This window comes from Mesocricetus auratus, unplaced genomic scaffold (genome assembly GCF_017639785.1).
Source record: "Mesocricetus auratus isolate SY011 unplaced genomic scaffold, BCM_Maur_2.0 Super-Scaffold_100003, whole genome shotgun sequence".
Taxonomy (NCBI): domain Eukaryota; kingdom Metazoa; phylum Chordata; class Mammalia; order Rodentia; family Cricetidae; genus Mesocricetus; species Mesocricetus auratus.
In genome coordinates, this window is record NW_024429188.1 from 67,665,035 (window position 1) to 67,685,998 (window position 20,964).

The following is a 20,964-nucleotide window of genomic DNA, read 5'->3' on the forward strand; positions in this document are numbered from 1 at the left end:
CATGTGACTTATTAGAGGCGCATACAGATGAGGTAATAAAAGGGCGGTTTACCACACCGCTAACCACACCCACTTTAGGCAGGACTAAAGACGTATACGGCTGGACGTAAAGACGTATACGTACGTAGGCGGAACTACGTCACTAACCAGGCCCACTTTTGGGCATGGCTAGGGGCGTTACGGGGGAAGGCATAAAAGACAGCACACAGGAAGTCTCGGTCTCTTTTCCTGGAGTTCGGCTTCCGGTCCGGCAGCTAGCTGAAAACTGCTCCTCTGGGTTTGGTATCTTGTGAGTAATTTTCTACATTAAATACTTAGCTTTACTGTCAGTAATTGTGTGTCGCGTATCGTTACAGCGTCCGGTAAAGCCTACAGTCCAGGACAATGAATTCTCTTAGAAGTATAAATGATTACTAGTGGTCTTCAAATAAACTAGCTTTTCTATCAGATTTTGAAAACTTTGACTTAAGGCTTTGGGTGGAGAATTAAGTTATATAAGCATCAAAGACTGACTGACAACAAAATACAAAGATTAGTCAAGTGAGAATATTTGATTATGAATTGGATTTTTAATATACTCTATTGTGAAAACCAAATCATTTTAATCAACTCATGTAAGAACTAGTACTTGCAAAGTTATACTAAACTTACAAGGTCTTCCATGCACAAAAATGTACTAAACTGAAGGAAATGTGGCTAGCTTCAAAAAAGCATATTCAATATTGTTGATCAGACTTTTCAGTAAATGTCACTATATTTTCTTACTTGATTTAATTCATGTACAAAGCTACCCATCTTCAGTTAATTTTCTCATGGTAATAACAAACAACTCAGAAGCTGTATAGCCATGAGGAGACGTAACTTTTCCGCTGTTTGCAGTTCTTCTTTTGTCTCTACTTTTCTCAAGGAATAGTCTTCAAACAAACAGACCATGCTGTGTACAAATCCGCATTTCCACTCTCAGTCTCCCAGATTGAGAACAAAAATTAGTAGCCCATAAGGTACCTTGTGAGCATCCCTTATTGCTTTCCTGCTCTCATGGATGTACAAAGGAAATAAACAACTCTAACAAGATAAGAGATTTACCCTACCTCAAAAACAATATACTGCACAGCATGAGAACAGTCAATAGGTATAACATATCTTCCTAGAGATGATAAGTGGTGTCTTACCACCTATAAATCATAGGTCACACTATCCAATATCCTGAATTCCTTGAATGATGGATTTCACAGGGTGTTGTCCATCATATAATCTATGTACTAGTACTTTTTTACTTTCACCTAAAAATGGAGCTGGAAAGGACAGCCTAAAGTTGATATTAAGAAAAGCAGACCCAGAAAACATGCTGAGGGAACCAAGTTGTGACTTTACATTTGTTTTAAAGCATTACATTGTTTTAAAGTCTTCTATCTGTTAATTGTCATATAATTACTCTGAAATTGGTTTCTGTTGACAGTAGGGCAAACTAACCTGGAGATAATCCAGGATAAGGAGACAAGATCGACTCATGAAGAAATAACAGAGATCCAAACAGCAACCCAGAAAAATCAGTGTGGAAAGATTGACAAGTAGCATCAGGAAGAGTCAGATGATAATACATAAGATCCTTATAACCAGGTATGTGTTACATTAGGAAAATACAAACTGAAAATAATGATCTACATTTAGTGCTGAAAACAAATATCTTCTATGAAATTTGTTGGTTTAGTTTTGCTTTGGTTTGATTTTCCTTTCTTTCATGTAATCAGAATCTATTTGTTCCATGGAGACTGCTATGGAAGACTCCATGTTATCAGAGAACCAGTCTCTCTTATTGTCTTCATTCGTCACCCCTAGAGTATGTGACCTTCATCCTGACACTTAAATCATGTCACCAGACCCCAACTATTATATCTTTCCTCATAAAGTAAGAAAGAGTGATATGGGAATGAACAAAGAAAACTCTTTAAAAGAGCATTCCCCTAAGTTCATCCTACATATCTGCTTCTAGTGCTGTTATCTGTCAATGATCAGTTTGGAATAATACCAAGAAAATGCACTGATTAGTCAAATTAAAAGATGTACAACAGTCCAAGGCAATGCTTATAATCACTGAGAAACTCTCCATTTTATGATTTAATGGCTCCTATCCCTTCCTCCTCTCTCTTCTACTTTTGTCCTTTTTCTCTGTATCCCAGTCTGGCCTTGAACTCATGATCTTCCTGTATCTGCCTTCTGAATGCTGGATCATGGGGATATGTTTTCTCCCCTGGACCCACAAATTGTTATGCCCTTGCTGGTCGTGTGTTCCTGTAGGATGAAAGCTTGATAGATAGTCATAGTAAAAAGAGAACAAATTAATTTTGGGTGTGACCTTGAGTATTCTATATCTTAACATTCATGTTTCACAACTCACCAGACTATACATTTTAAATGAGCACATTTTAGCATATTCAACTTACACCCTACATTAGTTTTCTAAATATATTATTCAGTAATTCATCACTATGACAAAAATATCCAGAGTAATCAACTTCAGAGAAGATAAGTTTATTTGGACTCACTATTTTAAAGGTTTAAATCCATGATTCCAATGCCCTAAACTTTTGGGTCTCTAACAGCACAGTGCATCATACCAATATCCCATGGAAGAGGAAGTCTGTTTGCTTCACGGTGGTTGAGAAACAAAAAAGTCCCAAGCTCCCAATATTCCCTTCAGTTGCACACACCTACATGGCTTAACTTTCTTTTATTTGGCCCCATCTCTTAAATACCCCATGAATTCCTAATAACACCACAAATTAAAAACAAAATATGCAACACATGGGCCTTTATAGGCATCCTGTATTCAAACTAAAGCACTAACACATTACTGCACATTTATGGGCTTAAAATAACACCCATTAGCTCCCAGTTCTGTATGTTATAAGTCTGGCTACAACATTGACTGTTATTGCTGCATAGGAATTCCCCAGGTTAAAATGAATGTGTCTGGCCAACTGGGCTCTTATCTTTTGTTCAGAATCTACTCTACTTCCAGGCTCATATACTTGTGAAATGATTCAGCTCCTTGTGACTAGGAAACCGATGTCCCAATTCCCTTGTGCATGATGAATGAGTATTTCCTGATATATGAACATCTCCCTCATTAAATCCAACAATGGAGACTTCTTCTTTTTTTGAATCTCTGTCGTGCATCAAATTTCCTTGGGGGGGGTAAGAACCTAACCTTCCCTTAGTGAGTCATTCAATTAATCAGTTACTACAAAATCTGTTTGCCATGAAATGTTATATAATCATTGCCAGGTGGCCCCATATTCATAGATTTAACCCACACTCAAAGTGAAGGAATTAAGGAAGGATAAAGTTTGTTGGGAGTATGCTAGAATTCTGTTTACTTCCCCCCTCAGTAATATTTCTTACAAATGGAAATTAGCACATAGGAAGTGAAGGATAATTTAAGGTTGACTTTTAGTAGTTTACATGCATGGTCACATCTTAATGTTTATCACCCACCATCTATAATTGCTCCACTTTTGAATTTTTCAGTTGAGATGCCCTACTCCCTGGCCACTAGTCTGTTTTCTTTGTAGTTCCCCTGTCCTATTACTTCTACCTGTGATCTTCCAGCTCCTTTGGTCCCTTTACCTATTTGTTTTTTCATGTGTGTCATCATTCTTTTATCTTCTCTTCAGTCCTCACTCATCATTCATCATTTTCCCACCAAAATAACACCTATTGCATTGTTGCATCATTTATCTAGTTTTACTCAACTAGTTTCTAAGGCACAAATTTACATTGCTTGTAAGATAGTGTCAGTAATATAGAAAAATTAAAAACACTTGCTGAAAAGAAAAAAATGAATGATTGAGACACACACTATATGTCAGCGGTTGTCAACCATTGAGTTGCAACCTTTTTAGAGTCAAACAGCAGGGGTCACCTAAGACCACCAGAAAACAAAGGCAATTAAATTATGATTCATAAATAGAAAAATTACAGTTTTGAAGTAACAATGAAAATAATTTTATGGTTGGGGGAGTCACCACATCATGGGGAGCTCCATTAAAGGGACACATCATTAGGAAGGTTGAGAACCACTGCTACATGTGTAAAGAAATTCAGCCTGGGAGATAGGAGTAACTCAGTGGGCAGCAACAGATACACAAGAGTTAATTCTAGTAGCAGAAATAAAATAAGCTTCTGGGGCTATATAGGGATTGAGTAAATTGGAGTTGTAAGTGTCTTCCCAGGATGAAGATTAGTATAAGCAAAATAAGGAACTAATTTTAATGAGCAGTATGTATCATGCATGAAATTCAAGCCACCAGCAAATCAACATATTTTGTGGTGTTGGAGTGGTGGGAGATTATTGGAAGTCATACCAATCAAAAATAATAGAAATTCTGGAATGGAGACAAAGGCTGTTATGATCTATATTGATTGTCTACTTAACAGGATCCAGAAATTCCAAAATGACAAGCATCTGGATAAGCATGTGAGGGATTTTCTAGGTTAGACTCACTGAGTTAGGTAGACCCACCCTAAATGAAAGACACACCATTCCACGGGCTTTGCTCCTCAAACTGTAAAAAGAAGTAAGAAGGCCGAGTACTAGCATTCATCTTTGGATGCTTTCTAACTACCAATGCAATGTGACTATCTTGTTCATAGCTGCATCATGATCCAATCTTTCATGTCAAGAAAGACTACACATTCTCAAATTGTGAGCCAGAATAGTCTTTTCTCCCTTACATTTCTTTTGTCATAAAATCAAGATGAGTAGTGAAGGCATAGTTCTAATGAGAGAAAATGTCATGTATGTCAGCAAAAAGTGGGAAGAAATGGAGAAAATCCATAAGTCTAATGGATAGATGAAATTGAATTTTTAAAATAAACAATGTAGGATGGATAAGACAACTTAGCAGGTAAAAACTCTTACCATCAAGTCTGACAACCTAAGCTTAATTCTCAGGATCCACATGTTAAAAAGACAGAATCAGCTTCCACAAGTTCTCCTCTAACCTCCACACATGGGCCCTCTCTCTCTCTCTCTGTCTCTCTCTCTCTCTGTCTCTCTGTCTCTCTCTCTCTCTCTCTCTCTCTCTCACACACACACTTAAAAATTAAGGCCAACCATGTGCTAAAATGATATGAATGGCCAAAGTATTCATATTTCTTGCTTAATTCAGCGATGGAAAACCAAAGGGTTGCTTTGTGTCTAAGAGTGGAAACTATTCATTTAATTTTTTTCAGATTCTTCTTCCAAGATACTTTTTTTCCAGACTTCAAAGCTTTTGCCTTATTTTACCTTCAAAACTTTACTTGTCATCTGGCACAGAAACCATATTTAAAAAGAAGTTGTACACAATGCTGGAGAGAGAAAATGAAGTATGATTTTGGACCACAGAAACATGGAAGACAAGTTTAGATTTAATGTAACAGAAAACCAAATAGATGCCTGTTTTCTGAATGTATGGAAAACAAAGAAAAGAAAAAGGAAAACACGATTTAGGGAAATTTATCAAACCAAGAAATACAGGGTGGATTCACCATAATAGACTTTTTCACATAACTTTAAATTGGTTGTGGGGTCATAACAGTATTTATATAACAACCGAAATGATGTGAATTTCTAAATAACATAACCATTTTTAAATACCACAGAAAACCAGCATTTTCCCTGGAATTGTATGAAACTCAATATGTTTTTCTTGTTGTTTGTGTAAATGAAAGTTGGATTTTAAAAGTCAGTGATATGCTTAAGTGAGGGCATACAAAACGTGTTCCTTGTTTTACTCAACTTATAAACATAATTAAACACAGTGACTTGACTGAAGGAAAATGGAGAAATTAGGAGGATTTTCCCCAAGACTGTCACATCTCTTTTGAGGGAACAAATAAAATCCATAGAGACAGAAAATTTACCAAATGATTTAGTCATATTGTATAATATGGAAACAGGGGCTTAGCAAAAACTTTAAAAAGCAGCTAACAGGTGGAAGCATAGTTAAGACTATGATTATGTAATTAAAATGATGACTTTGGTGGGTTCTTAATTGTATTTCTTCTGATTTTCTAACAAAAAGGGTACTTCTGTTTGTTTTTTTACACAGAATATTAAACCTAGAGCCTTGTTCACATTAGTTGAGTACTCTACCACTTAACTATACCCCAAGCACAAATTAACTGTTTTTGTTTGGTTTTTAAGAAACTAGATTCACCTGGGTTCTGAATTTGCATATTTAAGAAATGCATTCCAGATAACTTTGTGTTATAAGCTGACAAACAAGTTGTCTTTTCAGAACAAAATAATATGTTTAAATTTTAATAGTCTAACCTTATATATTTTTAAAATAATATCACTAGAATTTCTTCCAAAACAGAAGTGAATGTTTCTCAGCAGGACCACACTGGTTCCTAGAGTATTCATCTCAGTAGAACAGAGCAACAGGGGCTGGAGAAATGGCTCAGCTGTTAAAAGCACTGACTGTTTTTTTATTAAAGAGGACCAACTTTCGATTCCCAACATCCACATGATAGTTCACAACTCTCTTTAGCTCCAGCTCCAGGAGGACCCAGAGACCTCTTCTGGCCTCCACAGGCACTGCATGCCTAGGGTGTACAATACATACTCACAGACAAACACCCATACACATAAAATAAAAATGCATAAATTTTTTTTAATGAAGCAACAACATGATCAGAAAGGCAAGCTGGTAAAATGATGGAGTCAGTTTTATTATTGATTTTACTCCTGTTAGACTTTGAAATAGTTGCTTCAGATTCATTCTACTGGGATCACAGTCTGGTGGCCAAAAGTAAATTCATGGGAGGTAAGAATAACCAGCAATCACTTCACAATCTCTTGCTTCTGACAGCAATGGCTGATGATAGATCAGATCTTTAGGCAATCAAGAAGCTTTTCTGTCTCTGTATATTCACGGGAACACACAAAATAACAAATGGAAATAAAAACACTTCAGATTTATGACCTAGCATTGATGCAAGACCCACTTATATTGACAGTGAAAAATAAGAACTCTATAATATTAGTTATACATATTCATAGATTTTCAAAATCAACATTTCACATATTTCATGACTCTGTCGCTCAAATACTGATAACTTATGCTTAGTAAACACTATACTAATAATAGCACTATATTGTTTCATGAACCTTATAAGGGAGTATGTGCTTTGAGTCTCTCTTCATATCACAGTGATTTGTTTATAATGTGAAAGTTTTTCTTTTTTATATTTATACTCAGAAGAGATTAATTAAAATACTTCTCAAGCTGGGCATTGGTGGCACATGCCTTTAATCCCATCACATAGGAGGCAGAGGCAGGCAGATCTCTGTGAGTTTGAGAACAGTCTGGTCTACAGAACAAATTCCAGGCAGACTCCAAAACCACAGAGAAACTCTAACTTGAGAAACCAAAATAATAATAATAATAAAAATAAAATAAAATACTCAGTATTTTTATTAGAAAGAATTACAAAACATAAGCAGGCTTAAATTTTCATGGTTATAAAACTCCAAATTCATCTCTAAACATTTTTAAACCTTCAAAAATATATTTCCCTAAAAGACAAATGATGATGATTTTCAAATGCTTTTAAGTGAAATAACAGTAGCATTTTTATTTAGTAAATTGCACAGAAATTGTAGATACTATCCTAGTTTAAGTAATGCATCTCCATACATGATTTGTGCTTTTTATATATTCCGACATTTTATTAAATATAATTAGACTGTGTTCAAATATGAAAATAATATTAAGACTTAAAATAAGTGACATGACTGTCCCACTTGCTGCATATTATTCAATCGGCATACAGAGCCTACTGCTTTTCTGGTCAGAATGATAGATAATGACTTTATACAAGTTAATTTGAAATCGGATCCTTAATTTTCTCTCATTTAATTACAAAGCAGCATTATAAAATCCCTTCCAAAATAGTTCAGATTGTAGTCTACTATGAGGAAGCTTTTATGTGAAAGCACATTGTGCAAGCTTGGTCAGTCGCCAGAAGTGGCAGCATTTTGCTGAGCAAGTCATGGCATTAGAGGATGCTGGCATAAACAGAAATGCAGATCAGTAAATGAAATGGAGTATAGAAAGAAACCAATAAAGATGGTGTGTTTAAAATGTTGACTGTAGCTTATTAGAATACACGTTTATAGTTCGGTGTGAGTAAAGACCTGAGGAAATGACCTTTCATTTCAGCATAAAAGAAATGCAATTATAATTTACTCCAACTATGCTCTTTTACAATAATACAGCAGCATTTAGACTTACTCATGAAAGTGGTTTTATTGATAACCTGGCAATAATAATAGATTGACTCTTTATAATATCAAAATGCTTGATGGATAGAGAACTGAAAGCAAAGTAGAGGAATTTTATTCTTTTATTGAAAATAGATTTTTTTCATATAACATGTATTGATTGTAGTTTTCTCTCCCTCTACTAGGTCCTTGCCACTTCCCCTTCCATCCATATTCATCCCATTTCTGTTTCTCCCATCCAAGCACTAACTAGACCTGGCCCATCTTAGCTTCCAAGATCATATGAGATCTGGCACATTCAAGGTGCCACGTTGTAGACCCATTTTTGCTTCTCATTAGAAAGCAAATAGTCTTCTAATGGGTAATAATATAATAAAATAAGATAAAACAAAAACTAACACATTGGAATACAACAAAGCAAATAAACAGAAGGAAAAGGTCCCAAGAAAAAGTACAAGAAACAGATATAGACACCAAGACCCACTCAGTTACACACTCAAGAATCCTGTAAAATTCAAAACTTGAAGCCATAATATATATGCGAAGAACCTATAGGGTAAAAAACAAGAGGAAAAATTAAAATAAAAAATTTAAAGATAAAAAGAAAAGAAAGCCCTGACATGCCATTATGTGACAAGGAACTTCCAAAGATGCTATTGAGTTTGTTTTCAGTTGGCCAGCTACTACTGGTCATGGGGCCTATCCTTAAGTAAATGTGATTTGTTTCCCCAGTGAGGCTTCTTTGGAGAAAACCGAATTTTTATTTGCAAGTGGTTATTGGTAAGAGATTGCTTCTGGCATAGGGATGGGGTATGTGATCATTTCTTTCAGCTCTAGGGCCCCAACTGGTACAAAAGTGGTTATTGGTAAGAGATTGCTTCTGGCATAGGGATGGGGTATGTGATCATTTCTTTCAGCTCTAGGGCCCCAACTGGTACAAACCTGTACAGGTCCTATGTATGCTGCTCTTTGTGAGTTCATATGTGCATTGCTCCTGTTGTATCTAGAAGGCCTAATTTCCTCGGTGTCATCATCCCCTTCTGGTTCTTACACTCTTTCTGCCTCTCTTCCATGGGTTCTCTGAGCCCTGAAGGGAAGGATCTGATGAACACATAACATATAGGGCTGAGTGTTCCTAGGTTAGATAAGGTTTTTTTTTAAAAGAACTATGTAGAAAATAAATTTCCAAAAATAAGAAGAGATTTGTCCTCCAAAGGACAATAAGAAACCTGCACTAGAAAAAAATAATCTGGGCAAATCATCATCATCATATTTATTACATCTAATGCAAAGCTTATTTCGTAACAGAAATAAATAACTGTTAAACAATCGTTCAATTAAAAAAGATTCAATTTCATTTAGATGTCAAAATTTATCGATTAAGATATCTATAACCAAGTAGGTATAGCATGAGATAGACTTCATTCCCACATAACTGAACGCATTATAGGACATATAAGATTCCCATATTGTTGAATTTTCAGATTCCCTAATTCTGTCTGTTTCTTTAAGATGCTGCCAGTGAGTGTGAATAGCCAAAAAGAGAGCCCTGGCTTGTTCGCACTGTGTTCTAGCTATAACCACGGCCTCATGTGTCACATGTATATATATATCTTAGGTGGAATAGGGCTGAGCTAAGCAGGACATAAGTGATGCACGCTTATAATCTTACCACTTAGGAGGTACAGGCAGCGAGATTAGGAGTTTAAGACCATCTTCAGCTACAAAACAGTTTCTAAGCCAGCCATAGACATGTGAGGCCCTGTCTCAAAAAAGCAACAAAACACTTGGCTAAACTGGCTATGAACACAGATAACTCTACTTACTCAACTTCAAATCTTAGGCTTGGGCCTAGATTAGAAGTAAGAATAGGCTCTCTTTTTCGCCTCTGAGGGAACTACTACTTTCTTTTCTTGGCATACCCCGCTCTCTTCTTTCACTCTTAGGTCTTACGTTTTAATAGTGATAGAGGTGTTATGTTTAAAAATCCCAGTTATGAAAGGGATACTAGAAAAATACCACCGCTGATACAATAAGCCAATCAGACTGAATAATAAATCCAGGTTTACTCTGAGCAAAGCATTCCTGGGTGGTCCCATGGGAACAGAAAACCAGGAACTAAGAGGTGAATCCAGAGCTGGACGCTTTTAGTGACCTCTGTGGGTGTAGTCGCCAATGACAGTCTTTTTAGGAGTGGAGTCTGGACTGAGGAGACACCTGAGGAGGGCTTTGCCCTTGGTACCTTGAGGGCGAAGTTTAGAATGGGGCTACCAAACATTGGGGCAGTCAACAAAAAGAAACCGTGCCCTGAAAAAAAGTAGAACATGTTTAAATTGCTTTCTGTGGCCTGGATATGAACCTCAGCTGTGCAGTAAGCAGAGGGTCCTAGCTTCCCATGGGCTTATCTTACCACAGTTTTCATGTGAAACACAGCCCAACGTCAGACTTCTACTTCTTTGCTTCTCACACCAAAAACTCTCCCCTGTGAGAATTGCTAGAGAGTTGTTACTTCAGAAGACAGAATTGGTAGGGAAAATGACCTCTTGCAGCACTTAGAATGTTTCAGTAACAATTCGGAGTAAAGGGAAGAATGTTTAAGTAATTCTTCTAAATTCAAGGACACAAATTCCAGCACTTCATTGACCTGATACAGGACCTGAAACATTTTTAACTTTATGTTAAAATCCACATCCATTACGTGGTTATTTTGATGAGAAATTTATTTCTACTATGTAGGAATACATATTGTGGTATACATTCAGAAAAATATCAACTTATTAATTTGTGTGGGGTTTGAAAAACTAGTTCTGCTATGCACTATTTCTATTTTACTAAGTCTATAATCACACCTTTGTAAGGCATGTCTTCAAAATTGGCTTCTGCCATGCAAAACAATCCAGTAATTAATATGAGCACAGTAAATAAACAACTTATAAATTATAAATGGTATGAGTTATTTACTCTACTCCCATCCAAATCCAAGACCTAGCTAAAAGTAGGACTATATTTTTCCAAGCAAATTATAATTTCCTTTTTTTGATCCCCATGAAGATATATAGAAATGATATGAAACACATGATAGGAAGAAGAGCTACTAACCTTCTGGGGGAAGAAAGATTTATATGAAACAGGTAAGAACTTGGTAAGTATGGAAGTCATCAGGCTTCACCTCTGGTATAATTAATCGTAAACTCTGGGGATAGGGTTCAGCAATCTGTAATTTATCAACATTCCAGATGATTCGCATACATGCTAGAATTTAAAGATCATTATCTAATCTATTAATTGACATACATTTAGTGATTGTGTTATGTACATGATACAAAACACAACACTTAGAGAATAAATGTAATTGCCATGATTCAGAAAAGCTCAATACAATTAAAGTAGTAGTATTACCAGGAATCATTTAAAGGACACCAAACAACATGAAATCATCCCTATCTTCCAACTGTCCAATGTCAAGTACAAAGTTCAAGAACATATGTTGACATGGACAAGTTCTCCTACCTGAGAACAGTTTCAAGATCTGCAAATTGAGATTTTGCTGATTTCCATCTCTTTCTTTTCCAACAGGGACATTAACATTCCTTTTGTCTAGACAACTATCAGTCTTAGGAAATAAGAAAGGCAAATTAAGGCAGGAGAACTTTTAAAATTAAAGTAAGGAATCATAATAAAAGCTAGTTGGCAATTTGGAGAGATGGCTCCGTGGCTAATTTATTTATTGTTCTTATAGAGGACTTGGATTCAGTTCCTAGCAGCTACATGGAAGCTCACAATCACGTGAAATTCCATTCCCAGGGTATTCTACTGTCCTAAGCCCTCTTCTGGCATCTACATGTACTGAATGCACATGATACAGACATATATACCTGCAAAACATCCACACACATAATTATTTTTAAAAAGCTCATTGTCATGCCAGCATTTGACAAACACTAAAAGAAACAAAAGACAACTTATTTATCCTGTTTTCAGTTGTTTCTTGGATATATATCTGCTTTTGTAGTTTCATCAAAGTTAGAAGACACATGGTAACTATTTCTTCAAACATTTTTCCTCTACTTTTAGTCTTCTAAGACTCCTACTGAAAATATGTTAGAATGCTTGATATGGTCATTTGAGGTTTTTCACTCTGATATTGTATTCAACAGTCATTGCTATGTGTTTAAGTCCACTATTGCTTTCTTTTGCCACGTCTAACGTTGTCAATCTCATAAAAAAACTTTCATCACAGATACAATTTCAACACTATTATTTCCATTTGGAATGCTTTTACATCTGCCATTTCTTTTTCACTATGTTCATGTTTGGTTTGTGTAGGTCTATAAGCGTATGGAATGTCCTTGCTTGCAAATTCTATCATCTTTCATTTCACCATCTGTTTTCTCTAAACTTATAGGCCACATTGTTTTATTATTTTAACATGTATAATAATTATTTTTCCAGATAAAAACTGTTAAAAATGTTAAGCGTGGAGTGCTATAACTTATAGTGTTTAAAAACCTCAGGACTTTGGCCAATAAAAAAACTCAGTAGGTAGTTGACTAGGCTGACAACCTGAGCTCTATGCCCAGAACTTACATTATGGAAGAAGAAAACTGACCTCGACGCATGTTACTTTCAATTTTTGCCATAACTATGGCAGTTTGCCTCCAAAGCATAAACATTACTCTGAAAGATGTGATCAAAATGTTTAAAAGTCAAAAAGATGACGTTCAAGGTCACATTCTTACAATCCACTACTTGCAAAAATGGTTCATGGCATCATCACATCATCACATTGTATATATTACCACTGTATAGGTAACCAATCTCTTATTATTGCAAACAACGTGATAAAAATACTTTGAGTCTACTTATTCTGGCTCAAAGGGTACATAATAATTAAATTTAAAGGCTAATATTAAATTATGTTCCAGAAATGTTTACTAGTTTGCACACATTGATAACTAGAACATGATAACTTCAGTTCTGGGTATTACATTTCTTAATCAATATTTATGAAACTAGTAGGTTAACATATCTGTTTTATACTCTACATTTGTAACTAATACATAGGATACATTACCATATCAACAGGAACAGTTTTATTCCTTCTCCCGTGGCTTATCAGTTTGTACCCTTTTCACAGTTGTTCTAGTTGTTAATCTTTTGATTATTGATTTATAGTAACCCAAAGGAACAAAGAGTTTTACATGTCCATGAACAAAATTAAGAGCCTGTTAGGGTAGTGGGGAATAAGCAAAATTACATGAGTGAGGATGAAGAGGAAGGCAGATGCCTAGTTATCCAAGAGCTTATATGTTGCATTGGTAGTATAGTGGTGAGCAGAGCTGCCTTCTAATACCTTATTTTATTCCAAGAGTAACAGAGGACCAATGAAGGTTTTCAGGTGTGGAGCAGCATGATTTCATTTATGTTCTGAAATTTTACTTTTTAGACAATTCTGAGAATGAATTAGAGAATGAAAAAATGACAAACAGTAAGAAGAGTGAGGCAGCTACTACTTCAGGAATGTCTGTCTGAGATGATAGTGGCTTAGATGATGATGGTAGCTATGGAAAGGGAATCACATCAAAAAGGCAATTTTTTAGACACTTCAATCTGCTATTCTGTCTTTCCACATCACATATAATGCACTTTCATCTTCATCTATTTTCCTCTCTTCCTATTTAGGGCCAAGGAATGAGATAGTCTTGCTCTTTTCTGAGACAAACCTCTCAGGACATAGTAAAAATCGTCCACTCAAGAAGCCTTTCTTAAATGATGTGACCCCCAGATAGGTCAACCAGATTCAAGGCAGATGCCATTTCCAACAATAGTTAGGCAACAGAAACTGTAGTTGATGGGGGAATGGATAAAATGATAGTGGAGGAATTATCAAGGGTGAACACACTGTATGAAATTCTCAAAGAATAAAAATATCATTTTCAAATATAGTTTTCGCTATACAGTGCATCAGAAATAGTTTTTTAAAGCAGACTTTTCTGAAGAATATTCTGACCACATTGTAACTTTCCAATGTATACCTCTACCAAAGATTATAAACCACTTGTCTTTCTTATTATTGGCATCTAATAAGTAAATTAGTGTTTTTGTTTTCATAGGCTCTGTGAGGTAAGTGACTGTGTCTTATCTGTGTAAACTACAGTCTAGTAGAGAATATGGCATGTAAGTAGGTATTTAATCATTAACAATTTTAGAATTGGGAAAATGGATATGAAACTTGACCTAAGGCATCTATGGAGATGCTAAGTTATTTCATCTATTGATGTTACATATAAATGTTTGCCTTAGAGAAAATATCTCTATATTCTTGAAATAAGCCTATGTAATTATGATAGATAATTTCCATGTAATGCCAAATTTAATCTACTAGTATATTGTTCTTCATCTATGCTCATGGGTTGATTTGGTATTCTTTGCTCACATTTTTGGACCAAGATTATGGTAACTATAAACATATATTGAGTAGGTACATAGTAAAGGTTCTTAATTTCAAGCAGCACAAGCTGATTGTGGTTAATAGGAACAAATAGTGAGTTTCTGGGGAAAACAGTAGGAATTTCACAAACCTCACAGAAAGATCTTAAACCTAAGATCAGTGTGATTGCAAGGAGCTACCAGAGGATAAGGGCCAGCACGAGAGCCCTAGATGTACATTATGCCATGGGGCAGTCTGTTTAGCAATTGGCACTGCTAACAACCTAGTGTTATAGTTCAATACACTGTCCAAAGAAAGAAGTGTACCTGGCCCTGCCATTCTTAAAGTCCAACTTCCATGTAGGAGACTTGAATAAGATTAGGTCAAAAATATATATTCTAGGACTAGAGGTGATCTTCCCCTTTAACTCACATCATGAGTGAATTCCGTAACCATAAAGGGAAGTTCAGATGTTGGATATAGCCATACTATATACACATGAACCCTGTCCTAAAAACAATCCCTAAACTAAATCCATTCAAGATTATTATAATCATTTTAATGATGCTAATTAGACTACATTGTATGTGAATATCTCTGTAAACATTCCAAGGCCAATGGAGTTTCTTGAGATGAATTCTTAGACATTCATCTTAATTTTACCTATGGTTAGTGCTTGTGATGATTAATCTTCATTGTCAGGGTCATTGGATTTAGAATCACTGTGGGAACACACTTCTGACAAATCTGGATGTGCTAGGATGCTTTTCACAGAAAGTTCAACTAAAGAGGAAAGACCCACTATTAATGTAGGCAGCACTATTTGATGTGCTGGAGTCCTAGACTGAACAAAAAGAAGAAACCAAAGAGCACCAACCTCTCTCTCTTTCTCTCTCTCTGTCTCTCTGTCTCTGTGTATGTCTCATTCTTTCTCTCTGTTTCCCTCCTGATAGCAATGCAAAACAAGCAGCTGCGCCAGGTTCCTGGGAACATACCTTCCAACCACGATAGACTGTATTCCCTTCAAGTCTAAGCCAAAGGAAATCATGTTAAGTTGCTTCTTGTTGACCACAACAGTGAGAAAAGTAATGTAAACACTTTGCTTCCCAAGTTGTTGATTATTTTTTCTTAACATTTTTTTTCTTGTGGTGATATTTTGTTTGTGCTCTAACAAATAAAGCTTGCCTGAAGATCAGGGGGTAGAGCTAACCACTAGCGAACCATAGAGGCCAGGCAGTGGTGGCACACACCTTTGAGCCCAGCACTTGAGATCTCATGCCTTTGATCCCATTATTTGGGAGGCACACTCCTTTAATCCCAGCACTAGGGAGGTAGAGATAGGAATATAGGGCTAGTGGAAACAGTACCTCTCATTCATTCAGTCTGAGGATTTCTAGAGACAGGAGGTCAGACCCTTTGGTCTGAAGATTCGGTAGAGGAGAGAAGTCTGTCTAGTGGCTGGCTCCTTTACTTCTCTGACCTTTCATCATTTACCCTGATATCTAACTCTGTTTTTAGTATTAATATCAGTTAGAATTTGTATTACATTATCTAGATGTAGAAAAATAAAATGGAAGCAGATAAAACGAAAAGCTGTAGAGAGAAAAAAAGTCAAGAACACATGACAGTAATGTTAGATAGATGCAAGAAGAACAAGGTCATCTTTATCTACATAACAAGTTCAAGGCCAGCCTGCACTAAATGAGACCCTACTCCCCCCCCACACACACAAAAGGTAACTTTAAAAAGTCAACATTGTTATCATTTCCCTATGTAATAACTTTCACCATTTCCCTTTACATTTACATAAATAATGTGTACATACATACACTATAGATAGCTTTGGTTTTGAATATTAAAATTGTCCTAAACATATTGCCAAGATTTCATCTGAGGGCATAGCAAAGTCATCCTTGTATAATACCATTAGATAGAGAGATTCCACATAATTTAAAGGGCTTTGTGATGTTCTGTTGTATGAATTTCCATAATGAAGATTAGCACAAATGTCTATGTGAACATTTTGGTTTCTAACCTCTTGATATTACATAGTATAGTACAAAGAATATGCTTTTATTTGCATTTCCATATTGCGGTCTGCTTAGATGTTAGTCAGGGTATATGTAGCTTTCCTTATTTCATTTCTGTCCATTTCTCAGTCTCTTTTGAGTCTTTTATTTTGTTTAGTAGATTATAATATGATTACAACATTTCTCCCTTCTTTCCTTCCCCTCCCTTTTCTCCCCCCAAACCCTCCTGTATATCCCTTTCCACTTTCCTTTAAATTCATGGCCTCTTTTTACACTAACTGTTATTGCATGCCTTGATTTTTATCATCATCATCATCATCACCATCATCATGTGTTTAATGACTTTTGTTACTTTTAGTTCATAGAGTTCATGGCTAAAATATCATTACTTTAATATGTTTCTAAAATAATATATGCTTATTTTGTTTCATTGTATTTTTCTTAGTTACCAATTTTCATTTTCTATGTGATTGTCATGCATATACTCATTCATCCAGTTTTTATCACTCAGAAAAGAATTTGCAAGTCCTCCCATAAATAACACCCTCATGAGTCTACTCTGTTGGCATTGAATATACGTGGACATGTTTGAATGCAGAGTGAGTATTACCACAACTTAGCCTCTCACTGTAGGACTATCCCTACATTTCAGGAGCCTTTATAACTAAAAAGTAACAAGAAAGCATAAAATGAGAGGAAGCATATAAAAATGTGTAAATTGCAGTGTCTTGCAAATGCAGTGTATTATAATTTGTTGCTTAGTATTTGTGTTATGTGCTTAAGAGAGGACCTTGTCAATGGGGCATCAAACATCAAAGGCTAAAAACATAATAAACCAGTAATGATTAATTGAGGGAGAAATAAAGTTGATAATTATATGTGAAGCAACTCAAAGTCAGTGCACTAAATAGAATTTGCTGGACCCATTTGAATGTAAGGTACCCTTGACAAAGGAGCACAAATGAAATTTGGAAGATGATTGTGAACTACCTATAAAGAATCATACTTGTCCGATGTAGTTTTGGCAGCAGAAACCAGAATGTTGCTATATAGAACAGAGAACTACAAGATTGACTCCAGAAAGTTAACTACTTGGTTTTAAATCTGAGCTCAATCATTTGAGTGGTAGGAAAACTGAACAAATCATCTGTTTCTTTTTAATAAATTACAGAGTTATGTCTCTTAGGGGTTTTTATAAATATGAGTCAATAAATATAAAATACTATCAGGTCATATACACAGCATGTGCTCAGTATGAATACATTTTAAAATACATCAGACCATGCCATTGTATCTCACAAAACTAGATTAAATAGGTCTATACTTTTATTCAGGTTCTACTAAAACAGAAACTAGGAGGCTTCCGTTTTTTTCAATTAAGTAGAATTTGGTGACTATTACCTGTAACTAAACTGTAAATGCCTTTATATCTTTATTTTTAAGCAAAAGTTAGGGAATAGTCTAGATTATTCAAGTAGTATGAATAATATATATAAACACATACATAAGTATTTCATTTTCCTTTTTGTTGACAATATGTACTCAGGGACATACTACCATAGAACAAGTAGCAGTTGATATTAAAATAATGAAGAATCTCATGTACTCAAAATTAATGCTACAATTGGAGATTACTCTCACAATTTCTGTAGCAAACATAATTAACATTCATGTGAAGATACAGTTTTATTTACAAATATCAGATAGTTTCCAGTGTACTTTGTTTGAAACTGCTGCCATAAATGGAAATAACATTCACTACCCACTACCACTATAGAAAGCTACACTAACAATTATATGTAGATATAGTTAAAGTTCTCAATATTAGTAAATGTATCAAGCAATTTGTCCTGAAGTACTTCCTTATGAAAGAAAATTACTTTCATAACCATTTGAGAGCTTAATTACTAATCAAACATAGATACTGTTTTAGTTTCAAATATTAGAGTTTATTGTGTAATACTTGAAAATAATTGCACTCTAAAAACATTTATTTTCAACAATTCTTGAAAACCAAATGCTTAGCATAAACCACAAAATGTTCACCATAACAATGCTTTCAAAATCTGTTTACTAGAACATGAATTTTGAACAATAATAAAAAAATGATTTGGATGCCAGTAATGCTTATACTCTCTCCCAGAAAGACACAAGAGTGAGTCAGTAACATTCCCATTGGTCTGGAAGCAGGAATGTCTGCCAGAGTCCTGACTCATAAGCAGCTTGTTGGCCATATTTAGTTGAAAAGCCTGCAGTTGATTGTCTGCACTCCAACAATAAACAACCTATCATTACTGCCAATGAAAAACACTATGGTATAGAGAATTTCTGAGACTGTGGCACAATTCAGGTTAACCAAGCAGAATATGCATACATGAAAACTCTTTTTGTTTGTTCATTTCAGCTTTTTTCCTTTGAGACAGGATCTTATGCTCCCAGTTTGGCCTCAAACTCACTATGCAGCCTAGGATGGCCTTAATTCTCCTGCCTTTGCTTTTCAAGTGCTGAGGTTTCAGGCTATACTCCACCATGCCTAACTACACTCTTAATGGGATAGAATGGTTTCACAACACATCCTCGTGGAATTAGGTTGAAGAGGTATCCAATGGATAATTGTCAGTGTAGTCAACTCTATGATTTTGAAGGTGATTAGCTAGTTTCTGGATTATCCTTGTTGTGCTTTTTCTCCAACTGCTTCCTTTGTCTGACAGTCTCTTGACCATTTCACTGTTCTTTACCACCTGTAAAAGATACCTGAATTCAGATGAGGTCACACAAATCAATTATGTTTCTCATAACGCTTCACCAATGGACTCTGTCCAAGAGGTGGTTACAACTATTATGTAAAATCGGGTTTCTCAATTATTGGTAGATTTAATTTATCCTTGTTTCTTAGATCTCTTGTGACCTTGAATAATCTGTACTTGGCTGAATATACAGATTTTTGCTTTGCCATATGGAGAAAAAAACTGAGTCTTTAATAGAAAAATTAATTTCTCATGTTTCTATTGAGAGTTTTCTCCCTGGTTTCTTTCTTGTACAGATTTGAATCTCTGGGAATATTTAGTAATTATCTGTTCAATTAGTACTGTAATTGGTAAAAAAAATTGAAAGTAGTCTTATGAAAATGTGGATGCTTAGCTATATTTCTCAGATTTGAAGGATTGCTTGAGTGATTTAAACACTTAATTTGGCCACTCATTGCTTATACTAACTTCAATCAAAGGTATAGTCAGGGAGTGCCAGTAATAACATGCTATTAGAAGTTTTTCCTATGATGCATAAACAAGGGTGTGCCTCCAATGAAAACATGACTTGTGTAATTTTAAAGATGTTGAAATACTTGCATCTATTGTCACCTCTGTTGCTGTAGATTTGCACATTTGTATTTAAAGCAATACATATTTCTTTTAGAAATTCAGAGTAATCTGAAAAGTCCATAATTCTACTAGTGATAAACAGTGACTCTAACATATATTCTTTCCCAACAGCTGCCTGGATCCCACCACTGTCTCAGCCCCCCAAATAACACAGGAGACACTATATTAATTAAGGCTGTTGCTATGGCTTCTTATCTGCCACGCCTGCTGTGCCTCCTGTGACCGAGAATCTGTGGATGGTGTCGGGATTGATGACACAGAGACCAGTCGGTGGTGAAAGAAGGCTTCTTTTTATTCTTACCCAGGCTGGTTATATGCCCTGACACCAGAGGCGGGGATGGGGGGTCAGGAAGAGGCTGTTAGTCATTGGAAAGGTCAAGGTCAGGGTGTTCCCATGGATGAGCCCTTCTGAAAACATCAGGAACTTATTGTTCTGGTAAATATGTTTTTATGGACACCGGATTGTTTTTGTTAAACATGTTTTCCACCAGTTACGGCTGCCTGCTCCCAGGCTGATGGGGAAGTGGGCCTCGGGCCAAAGTCTCTTGTTCCCACACTTATCGGCTAGTTCTGACTTAATTATTAACCCATAATTACTAATATATATTTTTATAAGATCTTATCTTACCAAGGTCACAGCCTCACACATCCTCTCTTTCAGGAATCACGTGGCAACTCTCTACTCTTGACTACATTTCCCAGAATCCTCCTCGACTCCTAGTCCTACCTACCTTGCTTCCCTATTGGCCAACAGTGCTTTATTTATCAACCAATAAGACAACGTATACACAGAAGGACTTCCCCCATAAAGTATACACCTAAAGAAACTTTGTTTACTGATAATGC

At 35.7% G+C, this 20,964-nt stretch overlaps 1 long non-coding RNA gene across 1 annotated transcript; it reads left to right on the forward strand.

The window, feature by feature from the left end:
* The first annotated feature begins 239 nt into the window (after positions 1–239).
* On the forward strand, positions 240–20,436 carry LOC110341314. Its single transcript, XR_002383210.1, has 6 exons — positions 240–289; positions 1,460–1,620; positions 11,330–11,420; positions 15,662–15,793; positions 17,236–17,337; positions 20,230–20,436. It is a non-coding gene; the product is annotated as an uncharacterized LOC110341314 (long non-coding RNA).
* The last annotated feature ends 528 nt before the right edge of the window (positions 20,437–20,964 follow it).